Source organism: Mandrillus leucophaeus, unplaced genomic scaffold, assembly GCF_000951045.1.
Source record: "Mandrillus leucophaeus isolate KB7577 unplaced genomic scaffold, Mleu.le_1.0 Scaffold756, whole genome shotgun sequence".
Lineage (NCBI taxonomy): Eukaryota > Metazoa > Chordata > Mammalia > Primates > Cercopithecidae > Mandrillus > Mandrillus leucophaeus.
Window position 1 is genome coordinate 1365113 of NW_012108208.1, and position 14911 is coordinate 1380023.

Here is a 14911-nt window from a genome sequence, read left to right on the forward strand (position 1 = left end):
TTCATTAACTTATAGCCTTAATCAAATTCTGAGCACTTGCAGCTTATATCCATATATGATTTACTGTGAAATGGAGGTCTGAGAAAGAAGTAAAATATTAATGTTCTAATATAAGATAAGATGATTTTTGTTAATGCTCAAGAGTGTTCAGTCACGGCTCTGCTCTGTGCAGGAAAAGTACACCCATATGTAATTTCACCCAAGCTTTTACTATTTAGGCCGAGGATAATTGAGAGAAATACATCATTTCTAGTCCGGCACTAAAAAAGCAAGTTGATAAATCAAGCAAATAAGAACTTTTAAAAATCTACAACCTACTCTCACCATATCTTAATTCAATGTATCGGAAATGTACAATAATAAATTGTAAGTGATAAACACTAAAGAAGTAATATCTTTTCATACCCAGAAGGCTGTTTTTGCTCTGCAACAGAATGAAAAAATATCTATCCTTAGATTTCATTGTTAAATGAGTCACTCTTTTGGTAATTTCTTCTAAATGAGAACAGCTTTAGATGTTAAATGGCTAAAACCTGAGTCTCTATATGTAAAAGATTTGGTCAGATAATATTTAAATTATGTCAAATATAAAGTTCTCTTATACCAAATATTACTTAAAGAAAAACACCTGTAATCCCAGCACTTTGGGAGGCTGAGGCGACTGGATCACGAGGTCAGGCGTTCAAAACCAGCCTGGCCAAGATGGTGAAACCCCATCTCTGGCCAAGATGGTGAAACCCCGTCTCTAATTTTTGTAAAAATACAAAAATTAGCCGGGTGTCATGGCAAGTGACTGTAATCCCAGCTACCCGGGAGCCTGAGGCAGAGAATTGCTGGAACCCAGGAGGTGAAGGTTGCAGTGAGCTGAGATCGCTCTGCTTCACTCCAGCCAGGGCGACAGAGGCAGATTCTGTCAAAATAAATAAATAAATAAATAAAAATAAAAATAATTTTAAAAAACAGATTTGGTGATTGGTTTAGCTCTTGGGAAAAGATCCTTTATTTTTTAAAAATATGTCATTTATAGTATCACATTTCAAAGACTGATTTTTCCTATCTTTAGAAAGGTAGTGTAATTACAAAAACAAATTCTATGAAAGAAGCAGTCAAATGAGCTAACTTTTCAATTAACTATAAATTTCATCTTTCATGATCTAATTTCAATTCTTTGTTAGGCAAGAAGCCTTCTATTTTGGATGACCAATGATGACATCCATCTCAAATGATCCTTAGATGCAATACAAAAAGAACTCAAATTCTGTTCATACTTTAAATATTCAAACCAGTCTGCTTACAGCTAAAGAATAGCACCAATACACATACACCAAATACACATGGTTAGACATTTAAATTCTTGATGCCTTATTTTTTTTAATTTCAACTTGCTTTGTATTGATAAAAATAAATGAAAAGCTCTAAAAATCAATTTAGGATAGAAGACACATTCCCTAAATATAGCGACTTCAGGCTTAGTTGTCGTTGTTTTAGCTCTAGGTCTTGATATGAAAAATGAAGGAGGGTTGAGAGAATTTACCGAGGATGCGGAAAGGGGAGAGACAGGTATAATAGTATACTAAGGAGCATGATTAACCAAGAGTTTTCTCGAGTGTTTTCTGTTCCGACTGTTTAGTTTGGGAAGTCATTCATGAATTCTCTTGCTTTTTAAGATGCTTACAAATATCAACTTTTTTTTTTTTTTTTTTTTTTTGAGACGGAGTCATGCTCTGTCGCCCAAGCTGGGGTGCAATGGCGCGATCTCGGCTCACTGCAACCTCCGCCTCCCGGTTCAAGCGATTCTCCTGCCTCAGTCTCCCGAGTAGCTGGGATTACAGGCTTCTGCCGCCACGCCCGGCTAATTTTTGTATTTTTAGTAGAGACGGGGTTTCACCGTGTTGGCCGGGATCGTCTTGATCTCTTGACCTCATGATCCACCCGCCTCGGCCTCCCAAAATGCCGAGAATACAGGCGTGAGCCACAGTGCCCGGCCAAGATGTAATTTTTTGAAGGCATTTTGTGAGGCTGGGAGGCAGGTATGCAAACCTCACGGAAATTACAAGGGTACTGTGAATTATAATCAGATCCAAAGCATCATCTGCTCACATTTCCCCACATCACAAAAATGGTTTGGCATGACTAGTTCTGTTTGCTGTAGGGCATAAAAAGATTAATCTTAGCCGGGTGCGGTGGCTCGCGCCTGTAATCCCAGCACTTTGCGGGGCGAGGCGGGAGGATCACCTGAAGTCGGGAGTTCACCACCAGGCTGACCAACATGGAGAAACCCCCTCTCTACTAAAAATACAAAATTAGCTAGGCGTGGTGGGGCATGCCTATAATCCCAGCTACTTGGGTGGCAGAGGCAGGAGAATCGCTTAAACCGGTGAGGCGGGGTCGCAGTGAGCCGAGATCGCGGCGCCATTGCACTCCAGCCTTGGCAACGAGAGCGAAACTCCGTCTCAAAAAAATAAAAATAAATAAATAAATAAAAATAAAAAAGATTAATCTTGCACTTAGGCACAGCTTTTGAGGATTTTGTAGGAAAACCGTGCGTTAGGGAAGATCCTGACCCAAACACCTTGATCTTTGGCTCATGACCCTATCAGAGTCAGACAAGGGCTCGCTGACCATGAATTTAAACTGTGTTGATTCCTCCGCCCACAGACACTCAAAGCTTACTCTCTCCACTGTTACATAAGAGTCTCTGGAATCCTAGGATAGTGTTTGTAAATAGTGCTGCCACGTGCACGGTACCCACGTGTCAAATGTTGATGTGACCGCGTGTAACTGGAAGGAGAGAAAGCTTCTACAATTTCCAAAGAGAAACCTACTATTTTTTGGCCCTAAAAATGATCATACAGATGTCAAGGAATTATCTCTAACTAAGAGTGATTTTTCTTTTCTTTTCTTTCTTTCCAAAAAAAAGAGGAAGAACTGGAATTTTTTTTTCCTGTTGCATTTATTGTAATCTAAATTAACTGCTCTACCTAATTCAATTTAGGATCAGTTTTATAATTTCAGCAATCCATTCTGAATGCACTTTCTACTTCCTCTATTTGCAAGACTTATTCTTGCTCGCTCATTTACTTTAGTGTAAACTGGGATATGAGAGATGGATTACATAAAAACCAGAGATATACACTAAGTAGGCAAATGACTTACAAAGTTATAATTTACACCCAATTAAATTACAACATGACCTATTCAGCATTCAATGGCTTTCCATGGGTGAAGAAAAAAAAAAAAAATAGTATTTTACCTCTCTTCCTATCTCAGATTTCACCTTCATCTACATTTATTATATCTTTTACAGTGGGTTTGTGAACAGAAAACAAGTAAACTCCATTCCTTAAACACTTGAATTCTTATCAATACTAGAGAAAAATTTCAATGTCAACAACTAAGTTTTTAACTCCTAAATATAAAGAGTTTCCCAAAAACCCTGAGGATTAAGGCATGACTAATTATAACAACGCAAAAAAAAAAAAAAAATTAAATGAAGAAAAACTGTCAGTAGTAAATTAAACTCAATGTATTTTTAAAAATATTCTGACTTCAACAAAACCCAAGAATTGTCTTTAAAGTCACTTTAAAATGCCATACCCTAGATTTCCCATGCTCTTGAAAAACATGTTGATAAAAATGTTTTAAAATTACAATATATGTTTAAAAAATTAATTGATGTCCACAAAATTTCTTATTTGAAACAAGAACCACATTTTTTTTTAACAGTATAAGTTGTTTCAAAGTAAATAAGTTGTAACAGTAAATAAGTTGGTATTGGAGTGGTGGCTCATGCCTGTAATCCCAGTACTTTAGGAAGTGGAAGTGGGTGGATCACTAGAGGTCAGGAGTTCAAGACCAGCCTAGCCAACATGGCAAAATGCTGTTTCTACTAAAAATGCAAAAATTAGCCAGGCTTGGTGGCTGGCACCTATAATCCTAGCTACTCGGGAGGCTGAGACAGGAGAATCGCTTGAACCCAGGAGAAGGAGGCTGCAGTGAGCCAGGATCATGCCACTGCACTCCAGCCTGGGCAAAAGAGTGAGACTCTACCAAAAAATATAAAATTAAAAAAAAAAATAGAAATTTTTAGTTCCCAGTTACTAACCAAATGTCTTTTTCAAGTTTGCTTTTCAGTAGAAATACATAATTAAATCTTAGCCATTAATAAGGTGAGCCAAAAGCAAAATGTCTATAATTCTGCCAGTGTTTTTCCACAAGCTGTAATGTGGGAGACAACTCCAAAAGTAAAGTACAACCTTGTTTTACATTCAACTTAGGTAGATAATATAACTTCACTGGAGAAAAAAACATTTCAGTGGCTAAATTGGAAGAAAGATAAAATTGACAAGACAAAGTTTAAAGTACGTTTTTTCCTGCTACAATGTATCCGTTTGTACTAAAATAATTATTTACTAAAATAAATAATTTATGTGGTAAGAATCTTTAGTTGTGAGATTTTTTCTTCCTTCATTTTTGAAAAGTACCCACTTATGGTATTCTTCTTTTCATCAGTTACATTTGGTATATTAAAATAGGAATGTAAATGAATTAATATTTTAATAACTCAATTCACGTTTTAAGATGTTCACTCTGATTTGATGAACTATCAGATACTGTATTTGTCAAAATGGTTTCTTCTTCTGTTATAATGTATATAGTAGAGTACACAGTAGAACAAACAAAAAGCTAATAATCATCTGAACTAATTACAGGCTGCTAAAAGTGATCCTTTTAATGCAAATATCATGAAAAGTTATAAAAGAGCTGAGATAACTTTACAGTCAATGGAAAATATAAAAATTCTATAACTTCAAAGCAAGAGACTTCAAACAAAAGCAGGAAAAGTGCTAAAAGAACAAACAGGTTAAAAAAATTAATAAGATGAGGACAGTATATTATGGATACAATCTGGGTGTGGTATCACTGTATTACTCTCAAATTCTGGTGCTCTACTTCAGAGGCAGCACAACTAATAATTATGGTAATTTTTAATGAGTGCCCTTCTTAGTGCAGCCAGGTAAGAAAAACAGGAGGAATAACTCAGATACCATGCTATGTTATCTGGCTTTCATTATCCCTATTGAAGCTTTTTTTTTTTTTTTTTTTAATGCATTATCTATTTCAGGAGAAACTACTATAATAATAACTCATTTGAGAGATGGATGAATGTTCTCATTAATGTATAATGTGGACATAGAAGCTAGATTTAACACTGCATCAAGAAAATAAGTGATTTGGTAAGGCAGGTTTTAGCAATGGCTAATGAGGCACGACAACTGTAATTAAAATTACCATTACTTTTACCCACCCACAGAACAAACTGTGACAAATCTCAAAATGTTAAAAGTAGCAAATTAAAAATATCAATACACTGTATGGCATACCTAAATGTCAGACTGCCTGCATTTCTATGCCTGAACATAGGCAATTCCCTTTGAAGAGAGTAGTACGTCAGCAAAAATTCAACCCATTTTTCTTCTTTTGAATATGGTGTATCTTCCGTATAAATTACTTATAAAAAGCAAAGCTAAAAATTAACAACAAATCAAACTATTCCTAATATGTGAGAACAGATTTACATTTTTTGGAAGGGCGTTAAAAAGCAAAGATGAAGTACGACACTCAAACTTGTGAACAACTTTTTTAGAATTATAGAGATACTAGTACAAAAATTTATAGTCAGCTGAGGCGGTTCACAAAGTTTTAAGAGAAACAAGAGAGGGTGAAGATAAGTAAGCTACTCATTTCTCCAGTAAGGAGAACAGAACCTAAATTATATTTTACTGCTTTCCATAACCATCACTACACCAACTTCTTGAGGGGTCTAACATGAGCATCTATCTTGGGCTTGCCACACATATTCAACAAGTCTACAAATAGATGCTATGATCATACTCTTAAAAAGCAAAATTCTATAGTTACTCATTGAAAAAGTGATCATAACAATTATATAAAGACAATATACTTCCTTATTGGGTACAATCACATGTTTATCTTAAATATGTCTCTGAACCTTAGCCTAAAGCTCAATGTTTCCAGATCAGTGAATTTTCTCCATTCTGGTTATCAGTCATGGTCCCAACGTATGGGATCCAACCGGCTGCAACCCAACGTTCTCATGAGAATAAAAAGGGAGAGAAGCATTGCAAAACAAGAATGTCTGGTATCTAGAATTACATAAGGTTAGAAATTCAAATACAATCAACCCCAAGTAATTCACCCTGTGTGTCCGAAACTACAAGTCATAGTTCCATAGGGACTAGTGCTAAAAATCTGCACTCATTTTACCATTAGGCGGTTTGTAGAAGTTCTGCTGGTATTTGTAAATATTTGTGGCCACGCATAGCAAAGATGGAGAGCCATCATCATTCGGGCCCTAACCATTTCTCATTTTGTCCTGGCATTATGAAGACTGCTGCAGAGCAATTCCCTTTTCAACCTTATTTTACATCTTCAACATGTCACAACACCAGTTAACAGAAAAAGAGTCACTTGCTTAAACCCTATGAGATACTTTGCCATTTTAATTTTAAGATCTGAAACATGACAAGTGGAGATATCAACAGTTAACAAACTCAAAGTTTTGAAGTTTATTCTCTGCCCTGCATTGCCCTTCTGTTTTCGCATAGATAAGACATTAATACCCCCCCAAATCTAGTAATTTGTTATTATTTGTAGATTAAACTGCACTTTGTAGCAATTCAAACAAGAACAGCAATTTTTATAGATATTCCTTTTTTTTTTTTGTGAGAGAGAGGGTCTTACTTTGTCACCCAGGCTGAAGTGTGGGGGCACCAACATGACTCACTGCAGCCTCAACTTCCCAGGCTCCAGCTATCCTCCCGCCTCAGCCCCATAAGTACCTAGAACTACAGGGATGTGCCACCACACCCAGCTAACTTTTGCATTTTTTGTAGAGATGGGGTTTTGCCATGTTGCCCAGGCTTGTCTCCAACTCCTGAGCTCAAGAGACCCACCCACTTTGGGCTGGCAAAGTGCTGGGATTACAGGTGTGAGCCACCGCGCCCAGTCACATTCCTTTTAACACTTGGGTTACATCCCCTGAACTGAATGGCTAGGTAACTAAAGACATCTGAAAAAGTTTCTTGCACCTATACATTAAGCCCTGTTTACCAAGTCATATAACCTATCACTATCTATTGAATCTTCCCATATAAACTCTAAAGGCTATTGTTATCACCAAACACAATGCCAACTTTTGAGTGATTAAGTATCTTTCTCATCTATAAGAGGATGTTGTCCAGACTAATCTCAAATTCCTGGCCTCCTGCCTTGGCCTCCCAAAGTGCCAGGATTACAGGCATAATAAAACTCCTTAATGCCATCTTCCTAGAAAGATAACGCTTAGCCTCATTCAATCCAAACAGTTCCTGCATTTCTTTTGAATGAGATGTAAGACATTTTCTGACATAACATAAACCAAATAACTCAACTATATTCATTTTTATAACAACAGCTTTTTGAAATATAATTCACATACAATAAATTCATCCTTTTAAAGCATGTAATACAGTGGGTTTTAGCATATTCAAAGAGTTGGGCAATCATTACTATCTAATTACAGAACATTTCATCATCCCCAAAAGAAATCTCATACTTAACAGCAGTCACCTCCCTCCCACCCCTAGCCCCTAGTAATAACTAGCTAACTTTCTGTCTCCTTAGATTTGCCTATTCTGAATGTTACGTAAAATTGAAAGCATATCATATGGGGCCTTTGTTATGCCTCTCAGATTCACCTGTGTCACAGCATTTATCAATAATCCATTCCTTTATATTGCTTAATAATATTTCACTATATGGATATACCACAATTTGTTTATTCACTCATGACCTGATAGATATTTGGGTAGTTTCCATCTGTTACCATTATTAATAATGCTGTAATGAACATTTGGCTACAAGTTTTCATGTGAACAACTGTATGCATTTTAAATCTCCTTTTATGACTTGTTCTACATAGTCCACATTGTACACTTTTACAACTATCAATGATAATGAGGAAGTATAATATAGTGATTAAAAGATTTGGCCCTAGAGACAGACTGCTTAACTCAAATGCTGGCTAAGCCTAAGCCATATATCGGATGTATGAACTCAAGGAAGTTATTTAACCTCACTGGGCTTCAGTTTCCTCATTCATAAACAGGGATAAGAATAATACCTATCTCTAGGGTTGTGATGAGAATTAAATGACATCAACTTACTCTGTCACAAAGCAACTTAAAATATTTTTAACATAAAGGCCATTCTATCAAAAAAAGGACTTCTAAGAAAACAAAAACTTATATTCTGACACACATTTTAATATGGCATAATGGCACAATCACATGATTGATAAGCTGCTAAACCTTTGTGCTAAACTTCTGTTTTGAGGAAAAAAAGGCTTAAAAATATGTGATCATGTGATTAAAGGGTATAAAACAAAACACACAAAATAAGTACAAGTTAAACTGAGAACATCTGAATAAGATTAGTAGGCCATATCAATGTCAGTATCATGGTTGCGATATGACATTATAGTTTTGCAAAATGTTGCCTCTGGGGGAGATTGAGCAAGTGTATGTGGAATCTCTCTGTATTATTTCATACAATGGCATATGAATCTATAATTATCTCAATAAATATTTTAATTAAAAATATATGATCCCATATAAGTTTACTAAAAACTATTCACTTTTGCGCTTAAAATGGGTGGCTTTTATAGGGCAACTGCCATAGCCTATAGAAATTAAATGTAAGGAAAACACACCATTACTCCTACCATCATCACATTTTTCTCTTATACATTGAAAATAGATTAGACTGGGCACAGTGGCTCACGCCTGTAATCCCAGCACTTTGGGAGACTGGGGAAGGCAGATCACTTGAGAACAGGAGTACGAGACCAGCCTGGCCAACATGGTGAAACTCTGTCTCTAATAACAATAGAAAAATTAGCCAGGTTTCGTGGGGCACGCTCCTAATCCCAGCTACTCTGGAGGCTGAGACAGGAGAATCACTTGAACCTGGAAGGCAGAGGTTGCAGTGAGCCAAGATCACGCCACTGCACTCCAGTCTAGGTGACAGAGCAAGATACTATCTCGGGCGGGGGGAAAAAAAAGGGAAAAGAAAATAGATTATACTTTTTGTTCTAGTTAAATTGTATGGTTTTTCACTAGTTCTATATCATCCACTAAACATTGACTGAGAGGTCAATAGTAGGTTCTATTAGGGAATAGAAAGACATAGAAATCGGTGCCTACCTTCCAATAGACAAAAAAGCAATGCAATTTGAAAGAAACATTTGTAGTATTTTTAGTCAAACAACCAGTTCATTTTATATCCTAGACTGTCCTTCAAAAACACTTCATCCCAATTTATTCTTCTCCTATTTATTATTATTTTTTTTGGAGACAGAGTCGCTCTGTCTCACACAAGCTGGGGTACAGCAGAGCCATCTCAGCTCACTGCAGCCTCTGCCTCCTGGAGGGTTCAAGTGATTCTGCTGTCTCAGCCTCCAGAATAGCTGAGACTACAGGCATGTGCCACCACACCGGGCTAATTTTGTATGTTTAGTGGAGACAGGGTTTCACCATGTTGGCAAGACTGGTCTCGAATTCCCGACTTCAGGTGATCCACCTGCCCCGGCCTCCCAAAGTGCTCGGATTACAGGTATGAGCCACCACGCCCAGGCTCAAGTGATTCTCGGGCTTCAGCCTCCCGATTAGCTGTGATTACTGGTGTGCACCACCGTGCCCAGCTAATTTTGTATTTTTAGTAGAGATGGGGTTTCGCCATGTTGGCCAGGCTGGTCTCAAACTCCTGACCTCAAGTCATCCACCTGCCTTGGCCTCCCAAAGTGCTGGGATTATAGGCATGAGTCACTGCACCCAGCCTCGTCTCTTACTTTAATTCTCAGTTTATTTGGAACATGATTTCAAGTCAGTTTAGAGGAACAACTTTCAGTGAGTCTAAAGCATTGAGTTCTTAATTTATTTTTATTTTTATTTTTTATTGAATAGAGACAGATATCTCACTATGTTGTCCAGGCTGGTCTAGAACTCCTGGCCTCAAGTGATCCTCCTGCCTTCACCCCCTGAAGTGAGCCACCACACCCAGCCTGAGTTCTGAATTCTTAAAACTGCAGGTAGGATGATATTATCACTAAATTTATTTTTACATATATTATATATTGAAAATATATAACATATGTAATATATATTATATTGAAAATCCACCTACTATCTGTTCCTTATTTTTGAAGCATGACACATTTAACTACATGTCATTACAAATGAAGAAAACATAAATCAAAGCTGATAGAATGTGCTTTTTTGTTTGTTTGGTTTTGCTGTTGTTGTTACTGTTTGAGATTTGGTCTCTCTCTGTTGCCTGGGTTGGAGTGCAGTGGTGTGATCATAGCTCACTGTAACTTAGAATGCTTGAGCTCAAGCCATCCTCCTACCTCAGCCTCCTGAGTAGCTGGGACTACAGGAATGTACCACCATGCCCCATTACTTTTTTAAATGTTTTGTAGAGACTGGCGCCCGGCTGTGTTGCCCAGGCTGGCCTCAAACTCCTGGCCTCAAGTGATCTCCCACCTTGGCCTCCTAAAGTGCTAGGATTACAGGCATGAGACACCACGCCCATCCAAAATTTGTTATTTGGAATGGATAACCAAATATCTATTCTATTGAGAAAAAGATTATATATCTATTTTAAGTCAGCAAGTCTCTGCAATATACAATATAGGACAAAAATAATGCTGGAAATAAGCAGATATACATAATTCTTTTTGGATTGCAGTCACACTGATTAACATGCTCTCACTTTCCCCTTTCCCTCCTGGAACCCTTCTCTCCTACTATACACCAAACCAACAGATGTACTGCATAACCTCCTTCAATAATGTCGCAGTATTCACTCAGTTTTGGCAGTGAGTCGAAATAGAAATTGGAGATCTAGACCAAGTAAATACTGTATATTTGGCAAAATCATTTGTGGTTGTGTTCTTCAGCACAGTTTCCCAGATAACCACCAGCTCTACTTGGCAACTGGTCTTTCCCACAGTTAAGGCTCCAATTGTAAAGTTGGCTTGGGAGATACTCTATTGCTGCTGGGTTTGGTACCATTACTATCCTTAAGAACTACTGTGCAATGGTAGAATAATCATTGACAAAGTGTTATTCTGATGAACAAATACTGACAGCTGGTCCAAAGTTTTAGCCTGTTCCCAAGGTAGGAAACAATTACATTAAAACAGTCTATATGGTTATTTATAAAACAAAGATGACTCTTTCCAGCAATTTGAAATTCCCAGATACGACTATGAAATTCTATTAATAACAAAAAAAATTGCATTAGAAGCAATTAAAGCACAAAATGTAGATCTAATATTTTCTAAATATTAGATATTCTAAAATACTGACATACAATGTCAAGCATCCATAACTTTTGAAGGTATTTTATTTCAAGGTAATTTCATAAGAATTCATAAGAATTGACCTACTCAGACTTTGGGCAGGATGGAAAATAAGAGTTTCTGTGAGGTGTGCCTATGAATCATAAGAAGGGCTTCTTAATGAGGTCAGCAAATAAGGAAATACATTTCAATAGTGACATTTGACTTATAACATTATTTGGGGGTGGAGTCTTAGAAGAATTGATAGGGAACTTTTAACTTCAACAAGTGAAACTAAAACATTAACTCTGGTTTTTGTTACCTAATACAAGACCAGTGCCCAGTAAGGACTTTGGAATTCTTTCATAACAACTCCTTGGCAGGTGCACTTCACTTGTTCTGGAAGTGATGTTCACTTGCCAATGTCTAGTAGGACCATGTGCCACCGCCTCGAAATCATATCAATTCCTCTGGCTTCTGGCATAAACTGGCACATCAGACCTAATTAAAGCTTTAAGAAGAGTTTGGCAAATATGACAATTTAAACAAAGCAAGGGACTTCTCTCACTGCAAGTTAATTTCTCATTAATGATTAGTTCAATAAGAAAATAAGCAAAACAATGTCATAGTTAAGAAAAGCGATCTATCTTGTTATTGTCCATTATCATGCTCCTAAAATTCAATAACCCAAGACAGTCCTATGGAATTTTTGGAGCACTTAGGTAGTACGATCACATATAAGAAAGAACTGAGGTTATGACTTTTATTGTAAACTATCCCATACTTATTAAAATAATTTCTCTTTTCCAACAAAGGATGTTACTTTTATTCACAGGGATGACTAACACACACATCTCTTCCTTGTAATCACTGAAATACTTTATACAGTATTAATTAGCAGCTGTTTTCAGCATAAAAGTAGGATGCACAAAATAACAAGAATCTAAATTTGATGACAGGAAAAAACAAGCCTTCATACTCAAAATTATTAACCAATGTAGTTATTCTTATTTATTGAGTGGAAAATGTTGCATCTATTATTAGTTGAATAGCCTGAAGACAGTATATACCACATTTGAAAAGTTGTCTCCAAAAAGTAAATACTAGTTTGTTAGCAAAAGGAATTGTTTTCAATTCGGAATTGCTGGAATAATTAACCATAGTTTTCTCGATAGTTTACCATGAACAGCATTAATAGTAAAATCCTAAGTTTTTTTTTTTTTTTTTTGACAAATAAGAACTAACCAATGAACCGTTTCTATTCCACAGAGATAAGTAATGCTTCTCCCTTGTAATCATGTGAAGGAACCCCGCCTATCAATGATTAAAGCAAACTTAACTACATGAAATTAACAAAGATCATAACAGAAAATTACAAAGTGAACTATCAAGGACAAATAGTTTTGCAAATTCGACTTATGGAGAAATGTCTGTTATTGTGTTTTTCCTTCTATCCTTTTTTAAATCCTATAAATTGTCTTCTAAACTTCAGTTTGATTAACCAACCCTTCAGTAACAGTTCTCTGCTTAACATTTAAAAAATCAATATTTATTGTGTTTAAATTTATATTCTATTCCAAACATTATTAAGCACATATACAAACATGTAAAAGAACATAACTCCCCTTAGTATTTCAACTTTCCATTAAAATGCAAATGTAATGATTTCATTAGCCAGGCAACAATACCACCAGTCTTACACCAAACCAAACCAATGTCTTTTCTCTGTGAATCCCAACTTCCTTTAAGATACAATCTTATTTCTATGTTGGATCATTTGTTGATGAATATCTTTGAATGTGGGTTTCCCATTATAATCCCTGATTGAAGGCGAAAAAGCACAATGTGTGATTTGAGATATTAAATTCATGAATGTATTCCACTCCCTAAACAGGTAAAATATATAAATATTTCACTAAATTTTACCGCTGGAAAATAAGCCTTTTCTCAATTCCCAAACATTAGATGAAGAAGGGAGAACTCACTCAATGTAATTAAAAGTATATCATGAGGTGAATAACCAGCAAGTAACACTTATATTTCATTTTCGGCCTTTCCAGGAGTCTATCTAGGCCACACTTTATTATGTCATAGGTAGAAAACTCTCCATAGAAACCCTGTTAGCTTAATAAAACTAGACAAGCAGTCCCAGTGAAAAGATTCAGCAAGATGCGAGGAGTGTGTGCGTGCGTGTGTGTGTGTGTGTGTGTGTGTGTGTGTATGAGAGAGAAGAAAAGAGTAGAGAGGGGACACAGAGAGAAAGGCAGAGAGATGAAAGACCAAAGAGAGAGGCCAAAAGAAAAATTTGGATGGGACTGTTACAAATCTGCTCTTCACTTCTTTGCTGGGACTGGGTTTCATTTCTTTCGGCGCCCCTGACCTTGCAGTCTTGCAACTCTCAACGCTGCGCTCCCCACCCCCTCCCGCCCCCTCCCCGGGCCTGCGCCTGCCTTTGTGTCTGCCTGTCACTTACCAAGGAACCAAACGAAGCTGATTCGGGAGAAGCACAAAGCCGGGACACAGATTTGTCCATAAATTCTCTTACATACATACCCCAGGCTGGAAGGCTCAGCCCAGCGCAGACTTATGTACCTTGAGAAAAGTGAGTTCTGGTCTTGTTTGGGGAACCGGAGAAACTATTCTTTCCTCTTTCACTCAGCGCCGCTAACAAAACGCGCGGACTTAAGAAAAAAACACACACACACACACACAAAACCCCACTCAGTGTACTCTAATTCCACTCCCTGTGACATTCACTTCATACAGCCCCCAAAGGGGGATAAGGAGGTAGGAGGAGGCAGACACCAACCCAGACCCAGACTCTACAGCTGATAAAAGGGTAGAAAAACACCGTATCAGTGTTCTCTCTGAGGTTGTTCAGGATAAACGGGAGAGTCGTTTCACTCACACGAGAGAAACGGGGGCAAAGGATTAAAGGGAAAAGTAGTGCCCCCCAAAGCTGAACTATTTTAGAAAGGAAAGCAAATTTAAAAATCACTTTTCTGCGGATTAAAAGGCCGCGAAACCGGCTCGTCGGAGGCACAAAGGTAAGTTTTCTGGGTGAGGAAGGGACGAGCATTAGGAGGAGAGAAGAGCACACAGAACTACAGGTTTAAAAGGGGTATAGGGAATTAAAACTATATTTGTCAGCCATGTTGAAGAGGCTCCAGTAATTTGTGAAGCTTCCCTCTTCCCTCTTGGTATTTGTGGGTGACACTACAGGGTTTGCTCCCCAGTCCCTGGAAGCCCGAGAAAAAGCGAAGGGGAGAGGAAAGGGAGAGTTTCGCGGCATAAGAGAAGCGCTCTGACCTCGTTCTCGTCCCTCAGCCTTGCAGCAATCCAGCAGTTGCAGTCGGGTCTCCTTTCTAACAAATCCTAAAGGGCAGCCATCTTGCTTCCTTCTGCTTCTCTACGAAAGCAGCCTAGCCTCCGCATCAATATTCATAAGGCAGTTTGACGTCTGTTCTCATCACTCAGCGGGGCCGGCGTCTCGGGGCGGCCGCGCCG

General features: G+C 37.6%; 1 protein-coding gene across 1 annotated transcript in view; it reads right to left on the reverse strand.

Moving 5' to 3' along the window:
• Nucleotides 1-14911, reverse strand: part of TET2 (tet methylcytosine dioxygenase 2) — a 131678-nt gene extending 116767 nt beyond the window's left edge. The window contains exon 1 of the mRNA XM_011966332.1: nucleotides 14714-14911. The gene's annotated coding sequence lies outside the window, so the exon portion shown is untranslated. The remainder of the gene's footprint in view (nucleotides 1-14713) is intronic.